Raw genomic sequence first — 9,382 nt, 5'->3', positions numbered from 1 at the left:
CATCAGCCCCACTGAATGCCCTGCCCCCCGCCCACTAACAGCCCCAACCCCGTTACCTTGTTGAGCTCTCTCTGGTACTCGGGCATCTTCCTCAGGATCTGCGACAGGTCTTTGGCTTCAGCACCATGCAGTGGGGCTTTGGCTTTCTGTCCTGGACCCCCCAAGTCTAATGCTGGCCATGCTTTGTGGACCCCTGAAACCTCCTTGCGGCCCCCCTCAGGGGGCCCCAGACCCCTGCTTGAGAACCACTGTTGTAGATGTCTTATGTGTACAAACTGTAGATGTACTGTTCTTTTTCCTTCATTGGGGGAAATCAGACTCTTGAAAAGGGTACAGTAGTCTGGAAAGGTTGAGTCCCACTGCTCTACAGTGCTTCTTGCACCTTCTTCTGAAATATCTGGTACTGGCCACTGCCTCTCTATTCTGTGGTGAACTTTTAGGAAAACAAGCAGCGAATGTTGCATGCTTCCAGTGACTGACACAATCTTTTTCTGAGTTCAGTAGCTTCCAAAAAGAATTTAAATTCCCAAGTTCAACCAAGGGAAAATAGTGCACACAAGCTCATCTGCTTTTTATTTCAAAGAGGGGGGGATTCCTAAACCCATGTTCTTGGTCAATCAAGAGCAACAATACACTATGCTCTGAGCTGTAGTGCCGCTCTTCTCTCTCCCACCTGCTTCTCTGATCTCCAGTGGCATTGCAGCCATTCGTTAGTGGTAAGTTTGGAACCACTGTCTGAATTCTATGGCTAAAGCTTGCTGCTCAAGCGTCACTCCTCCACTGCAAAAGAAATCGAACTTTCTTTCTTCTGTTGCATATTAGCTCCTTGGGAATGTTCCACCTTTCTTTGTTATGACCATTGTTATGACCACGTTTATAGTCACTGGTTTGTATACCGTTTGTTTGCAAATTACCAAGCATACTTCTAGGTGGTATATAAATGTAATTAACGGTATGATATCGTAGTGTAACTGTCTCTACACTGCAGGTCAACAAGTGGCCCTGGAAGCTCAAGTAGTGCCTCTGGCAGTAACCGTCACCTTGAGCAGACACAACACCACGTAGATGAGGTATGGCTCTTGTATAGAGCAGCTTTACCATTCCTTTGACCTTGGGAAACCTGACAGAGGGAAGACACATGGAAGTGCTGTGTGGGCAAAGAGTAAATTTGTCTGCTTCAGTGTATGAACCAAAAGCTAGAATGTCTTCGTCGTTTGTCCCTCTTGTGATCTGAACTATCATCTTGAGATTCGTTGCAGGAAACCTGTGATACTTCCCAGGTGTTGACCTGATCTTGCAAAGATGACTATCTTGTGAGCCAATGTGTTAACTGCATGACTCCAGTTGGTTTCTGACAGAGAATGAGCTATGCTATGTGGAAATCCACAATTCCCAGGGGTTTCTAGTTCTATATCAAAACTATGGCAAACTTCCTGCATGAGCCAAAAACCATCCTTGACTGAGAGCCTCATTTCTTTCTGACTGGATAGGGTAGCACATCACTTCCTTTTCAGAAGTCATAGGTGCTTTGTGTGTCAAAAGAAACATCGTACAGTAACTCCTCGCTTAATGTTGTAGTTATGTTCCTGAAAAATGCTACTTTATGCGAAACGATGTTAAGTGAATCCAGTTTTCCCATAAGAATTAATGTAAAAGGACGGGGGAGTTAGGTCCCAGAAAAAAAATTTTCGTCCGACAAGAGACTATATTTTAATTTTTATATATGTGTGTGTGTGTGTGTGTGTATGTGTGTGTGTGTGTATATATATATATATATATATAAATATACAATATACATACATACATACATACACACAGTATAAGTTTTAAACAATTTAATACTGTACGCAGCAATGATGATTGTGAAGCGTGGTTGAGGTGGTGGAGTCAGAGGGTGGGATATTTCCCAGGGAATGCCTTACTGTTAAATGATGAACTAGCACTCGCCTGAGCCCTCAAGGATTAACACATTGTTGTTAATGTAGCCTCACACTCTACAAAGCAGCACAGATGCTGGGAGGAGACACAGCATGGCAGAGAGAGACTGTGTCTCTGTGAGAGAGGGAGAGACAGATACACACACCCTGTGTGTGTGTGTGTGTGTGAGAGAGAGAGAGATGTGCCTTGTCCCTTTAAGTACACTCACCCCCACTCTAAGTACACTACCTTTTTAAGAAGATCGGCAAGTTGAGACAGCAGCTGCTTCCAGCAAGCTCCCTCTGTCCTGAGCCCTGTCATGTCCCCCCTTGCTCTGTGGAGATAGGGTACAGGAGCAGGGGGGAGGGGGACACCCTGACATTAGCATTCCTCTTCCCCGCCACCCCCATCCCCCGCACAGCAAGCAGGAGGCTCCCGGGAGCAGCTCCAAGGCAGAGGGCAGGAGTAGCATATGGCAGTGGGGGAAGGGACAGCTGAACTGCCCGGCAATTGATAGCCTGCTGGGCGGCTGTCGCACAGGGAACTTAGGGAGGCTGCTGGTTTACCCTGGTTCCAAGCCCCATCAGCTAGCTCCAATAGGCTGCTCTTTCTGCAAGCAGTGGACAAAGCAGGTGGCTGCCAAACAACATTATAAGGGAGCATTGCGCAACTTTAAACGAGCGTGTTCTCTAATTGATTAGTAATGTAATAACATTAACCGGGATGATGTTAAATGAGCAGTTACTGTATTGTTCAAATGCCAGCTGTGGCTTCCATAACTGAGTTTTTCTTATACAGTGATGACCCTTCTCTAACATGCTAGATTGTTAGTGGAATACTTTACTTTCAGTAGGAGTAAGTTTATAAACAAAGCTTCTGATATTGAAACCCCAAGGCAGGTATTGGGAATCTCCAATTCAATTACTTAGTTCCACAAATCTTTTAGCTCATATAAGAACCTAAATTCAGTATTGTCTACTCTTAATCAAAAAGGCAATATCTTCTGCTTTATTTAAAAACAAACGCTTGAATGATGTTAATGTTATAAAAGGTGTCTGTCAGGATATGCTGCATGCTTAAAGTGTTTGAGGAGATGAACATCTAACACATGAATAACTTACTGTGACTATTAAATCACTGTAGGTGATTGACATCATGATGGTGAACGTGGACAAGGTTTTGGAACGAGATCAGAAGCTGTCAGAGTTGGATGATGCACTGCGGCGGAATTTGAGACCAGTGCTGCCAAGCTGAAAAGAAAGTATTGGTGGAAGAACTATAAGGTAACCATGACTCGAGTATTTCCAATGCAAATTAATGTCACTAAGAACTATAAGTTGTTGAATACTACATAAAGGGAAAGAAATCCAGATAACTTTAACCATGAAAACATATGGCCAATTTCTGCAGCCTTTACTCATGGTGAATAGTATTTAAGATTACAACATACGGTCCTTAATGAGCATTTGGCTTAGTGAAGTAGATGAACTTTCCAAAAGTTGGGTGGCCTGGCCAAGTTCCTTTACACAAAACGTTCTCCAGGCCAGAAATGTGGCTAAGGATAAATGAATGTACTAGTTTAAGGTGTTGGAGATCTAGGAGGAAGAAATTCAGTGCTATGGACTGAATGACGACAACACACACAGCAGCACAAAGAACTTTTAGTCTCTAAGGGTACGTCTATACCCAGCCACTAGTTCGGCGGCTGGCAATCGAAGTTCTGGGTTCGACTTATCGCGTCTTGTCTGGACGCGATAAGTCGAACCCGGAAGTGCTCGCCGTCGACTGCAGTACTCCAGCTAGACGAGAGGAGTACCGCGGAGTCGACGGGGGAGCCTGCCTGTCGCGTGTGGACCGAGGTAAGATCGAACTAAGGTACTTCGAACTTCAGCTACGTTATTCACGTAGCTGAAGTTGCGTACCTTAGTTCAATTTGGGGGGTTAGTGTAGACCAAGCCTTACAGTCATGTGTGCTAATTACACATGCCCTCTTTTAAAAATATCTAAGTGAGTTGTTTGTACTAAATTATGTGCTTTTTTTAACAGATATGGGCAGTATTGATAGCATTTGTTCTCATTATCATCATCATCATTGGTAAGTGTTTAGCTAAAGCACTGTTTTGTCAGTAGGACTAGCGTACATGGGGCATAAGACTGTAAATCGAATGCAAAAAGTTGTTAATGTAACACACTCTGGTTGTGACTGCTAGTACATAGGTCATCATATTCAAAAGTTAAGGTTCACACAGTAACGCTAACTTAGCCATATTGCATGCCTGACATATGCAGTAGTTCAAAGTAGTACTTATGCTGCTAAATTGATGTTTGAATGTAATCTGTGTGATGTGGTGAAGTTATGTCTTCTGTGGGAACCTTAACTGTTGAATCTCAGGCTCTTGTGCATTGAGCAGAAATGGGATCCCACAGGAGACTGGGACCCCTGAGTCCCAGTCCCAGCTCTGCGAGTGACTCTGAGCGTGACCAGGTCACTTGACCACTTCTTTGCCTCAGTTTTTCAATCTTTAAAATGGGGATAATGATGCATACCTCACAGGGGCTTCCAAAGAGTAACATGAAATGCTTTGAGAACTTAGATGACAGGAGCTGTGGACATACACCTTTCTCAAATTCATCTTTCGTGATATTTCTACATTTATTAATCCTTTAGACTCCAGGTTCAACATCCTTATGTCACTTTTCTTTCTTGCAAAGCAGTCTGGCCCTCTTCTAGTGGGTCACACCCTTTTCTTAACCCCCAAATGGGTACTCCAGCCAATCAGACTGCCCTTGCTGTCTTCCAGCCCAGAAGTCAGGCAAAACAAACCACAAAAAAAGTAGGGAAGCTTCATATGAAACTCCTCCTCCAATCCTCAATAGTGCTTAGATAGCAAGGTAGTTAGGACAGGTCTACACTGTAAACTTACCCCCAGGGCCGGCTCCAGGCACCAGGCAACCTAGCTGGTGCTTGGAGCGGCACCTGGAGGGGGGCGGCGCGGCGCTCCGGCCGCCGGGGAGAGCGGGGCCACAGCCGGGCTCGCCGCCCTCCCCCCGGCGCTCTGGCCGCCCTCCCCTCCCCCGCGCCCTCCCCCCGGCCGCCGGGGGGAGAGCGGCGAGCCCCAGCCGAGTCTCGCCGCCCTCTCGCCGCCCTGCCCCCGGCGCTCTGGCCGCCGGGGGGAGAGCCGAGCCCCAGCCGGGGCTCGCCGCCCTGCCCCCGGCGCTCTAGCCGCGGGGGCGGGGGGGAGAGCCGAGCCCCCGCCGGGGCTCGCCGCCCTCCCCCCCCGGCGCCCTCCCCCCGACCGCCGGGGGGAGAGCGGAGCCCCCGCCGGGGCTCGCCACCCTCGCCCCGGGGCAGCCGGCCCTGCTTACCCCTGCATGCCATTGATATAACTGTGTTAAAAATCCACACCTGTGAGCGACGCAGTTACACCTACCTAACCCCTATTGTAGACAGCGCTATGTGGACAGGAGAGCTTTTCCCCTCAACATAGCTACCGTCTCTCATGGAGGTGGATTAAATATGCCAATGGGAGAAGCTCTCCCATCAGTGTAATATTGTCTTCACTGAAGCGCTATAGCAGTCCAGCTGCACTGGTGCCACTGCAGGTAGACACTTAAAACCCTGCCCTTAAACTCAGTCCAGGCAAGAGCCTTGATCTGACTAGCCTCACTTGCGTGCAGGAAATGCCACTGACTTCATGCACTAGCTTTCCTGCTGGAGGAGAATCCTGGGGGAGGAGGAGGAGGACAGACAGTTCTCAAGGATTCATCACCGGTGAACAAGCTGTTTAAACAGAAATATATTGCAGTAGAAGCTTTGAGAGGAAAGAAATTCATGCTCCCTTGTTTGATATCCAGATTTCACTTGTCCCAACTTCTGAATGTTGCCAGATGTACCCGTATGTATCCAACAGCCACGAGCCCATCATTATAACTGGTAACAAACCTGTAAATACAAACGCAAGTGGAGATGTTTCTGGTGGGTGCAAGGAAGACTGTGGATTCATATTCTGGCCATAGTAGAGTCAGGGAGCTTCTGCCTAGTTACACTGCTTGGTGTTCAGCTGTTTGAATTTGTGATGTAGCTGTTAACAAGCTTTCCAGCAGGCTTCATTTACTCTCGAGCTCTGACAGCGTATTCATTTCTCACCTTTGGGCCTGTTTGTAACACAGTCTACAGCAACTAATTGTGATGCTACAAACAGAATTGTGACCATAGGTGAGAAATACTTAGTACATGAATTCTAAAAGCTAATCCTGTGCAAGAATGAAACTATGGTAAAACAAACACAGGAAATTATTTACAATTTCCTTTTGTTGAATATTTTGAGTGTTCCGTAGCTCAAGTCTTTAAGTTGCAGGGTTGTTTTATGCCTCTTTGATGTGGGGGGAAGAGGACTGTCGTTTTTCCAATCCTTATTTTTCTGTTATAGTCTGGAGTGTGTCCTCATGAGTTACAAGAAGAAATGCAAACCAGCAGAAGCCATCTCTCTCCTTCAAACCTGCTGTATTCTCAAGCTCTCACCTACTGATGTATAAAGCAAAATTATTTTGATTAGTCATGTGATAACTTTCTCTCATTTATAGGAAATGTGCCTTTATTTAAAAGTTACACTCCTAATTTTAAAAGACTAATAAGCACAGCCCACAACTTGCACAGTGCCTTGGTAATCTTGAGTATGAGCTGGTGAAGAGGATTTCATGTTTGCATTTCAGAATCTAGAAGCAATGTATTGTTGCCAGTGAGTACTGCGTTCTACATAAATGTGAAGAGTATGTTTGGGTATCTGTCCTCTTCGCTGTCTCCTTCATGCCCCAATTTAAAGGTGTCTCTTCTGACACACTACTAATGGGATGGGAACCAAATCTTAAATTTGTGCCTTCTTGGAAGAAACTCTTAACACGTCTGCCATTTGAACAGACTTTCCCTGCCTTGCCTTACTCCATTAATGCCTTCTGACTAGTTGTGGAAGAGCCTGCCACCCTTGTAAACACTACTTGTCATTCACTACTGTTTTAAGAATATGCAGTTAAATTCTATTATTGAAGTTCTAAATATTTGAGCACTGAACCGTTAGTGCTGCTTTGTGGTATTTGTGATTAAACACTTCTCTATAAGTTGTTTACATTCTCTTCAAAAGACAGTCTGTCACTTTTTGGTGTCAGTTTAATCTGAAAGAGTACCTTTAAAAACGTTTAGTGTTTGTAATGTAGACACTTACCAAAGTTGGTTTTGTTTGAGGTTTTTGTCTTTTGCCAAAAAGTAGATCAGTGAAAACTTTTCTCTCCAAGCCAGCAAGATGTTTCCAGAGTAGAATCAGTGCCAAATGTAGTTTAAAATTTTATATATATTTATATGTAATCTGTTTGCATTACTTCACAAATTATCTTCCCTCTAATCTAGTCCCCTGAGTGAGTGTTCCCTTAGGACTTCAGGAAAGGCTGGTAACAAACGCCGTTGCCTCTTCCCTCTTACCGACAAACTTTTTAGGTATGGGTGACTGCTCTCTATGAGGAGGGAAAGAAATAACTTGGTGCTTCACACAGAGTCACCACTGTGTGTACCCTCTAATCTGTCGGTTTCTAATTTCCTTCCAGTCCTTGTTTCTACTTCCTCTGTATAGTTTTTCCTTTCTCTTGTCTCTTTTTTCGTCCCTTACTTTTTGGGGTAGATTTGCAAGTAGCTACACTGTGAAATTGATTCACAAACCTAATCGACATAGCCTACTTCTTTGAGTGTTGGATGTTGCTTTGGCTGTTATCACAAAAAATGAGCTAGACTCTGGAGCGACAACTACCAGAAAGATGTGACAGAGCGCTCAGAGGGTGGCTAAGCCCAATGGTGGATCTGCCCTCTAAACACCTAGCAAGAAATATTGGCCTCTTTACCCCAAAGTACAAGATGCTTTTTGGTAGTGAGTGTTGTGGAAAGTTGCTCTGTTGGCTTATAATTAACTATCTAAGGCCTTGCCTGTTTCGTTGAGGATGAAGAGAGAGAGAAAGGCAAGGATTTCTGTGCCTACTGAAGTATTTTAATTTCTGCTCTATCTTTATCACTGCAGTGACTTCTTTAAATGTACAAAGTCTCTAGAAAAATAACTCTACTGTATGAATGCACCATGGACCAGTAACAAAGCTAACTGTACAAAAATGTAATCTTATTTACTCACAATTAAGAAACTTTTTACTATTATGTTTATGCTGCAGCTTTTAAAGAAATATCAACTCTCTGTACTAGTTCCTACATTGTCAGAGGTTTCTAAATGTATGTCACCAGGGAGGCGTGTGTCCCTGCACTGTGTTGGCCTTTGTAACGTTTAATAAAGTGGCTGTTGAAACTACTATGTGTTCCTCGGCGTGTGTGTGGGTGGGCGGGCGGGGGTGTTAGGAAGAAAGGTCTCTGCTGCCTTGCGCTGCTGGGGGGGCGGCTGCACCTCCTGGGGGGCGGCCGTTGAGGGCAGAGTGGCCCATGGACGGTTGCTGCGCTGGGCCAGGCTGTAGCCCCGGATCCCCGCCCTGGGTGATGGGGTGGGGGGAGCTAGGTGCTGAAGCGGCAGCTCGAGCCCCAGCCAGTAGCTGGTTCCGGCTCTAGTTCTAGCCCCTGAGGGGGTTGGGGGCAGGACTCCCTGACAGCTGCTCTGCCCCACCCCCACTCGTCTTGCCCTATGGGAATGTGGGGGGAGGCCAGCCTGAGGTCCAATGGGAGGCAGCTGCACGGTGAGTCGGAGGCCGAACCCGCTTGCTGTGGGGCCACGTGAGGCTCTCAGGAAGGGGGAGAGAGACCCCGCTAGCGGCTCGAGCCCGGGGAGTGATGGGGGGGCAAGCTCTGGGGGCTCTACCTATAGAACCGCCAGGCTAAGGGCAAGGGCTGTAACTCTCCAGCCTTGGGGGGGCTTTATAACCCCTCCTAGGAGCTGGGGTGCAGGTGAGGGGTTGGGGGACTCTTTAACCCCCCCCCCGGGCAAAATGAGACATGGACTTTCTTTCACCCTGCACTGAATTGCAGCCACTTCTGGGGTGGAGCGCAGTAGCTGCATAACAACACACAGCAACACTGCACAGGGATTGCCTGCCCAGCACTGAAATGCAGATACCTCTGGGGTGGAGCGCAGCAGTAGTGTAGTAACACAGCAACACTATACAGGGATCACTCACCTGGCACTGAAATGATGCCATCTCTGGGTGGGGAGGTAGAGTGAACAGCCACAGAGCGACACAACTCACTGTTTAGAGCAGGATGTGAAGAAGACTCTCACTTCCATTCGAAAGCTCTGGGGGAGTTTACAGAAACAGAACATGCTGTTAACCTGAGCTGAACAGCAGCCAGGACACAATAGATTGGGTCTGCACTGTGGGTAACCAGACAACAGCTCTGCCATGAGGGATTTGTTCTGATTGATGGAGGAGGGATGGGGCAGGGATCCAGTCAAGCCTGGGGAACAAATTCCTTCTCCAGGACGCTTTGCTC

This window comes from Emys orbicularis, chromosome 19, assembly GCF_028017835.1.
Source record: "Emys orbicularis isolate rEmyOrb1 chromosome 19, rEmyOrb1.hap1, whole genome shotgun sequence".
Classification (NCBI taxonomy): Eukaryota; Metazoa; Chordata; order Testudines; family Emydidae; genus Emys; species Emys orbicularis.
The sequence above is the reverse complement of the archived record's forward strand: the minus strand, read 5'-3'. Positions refer to the sequence as shown.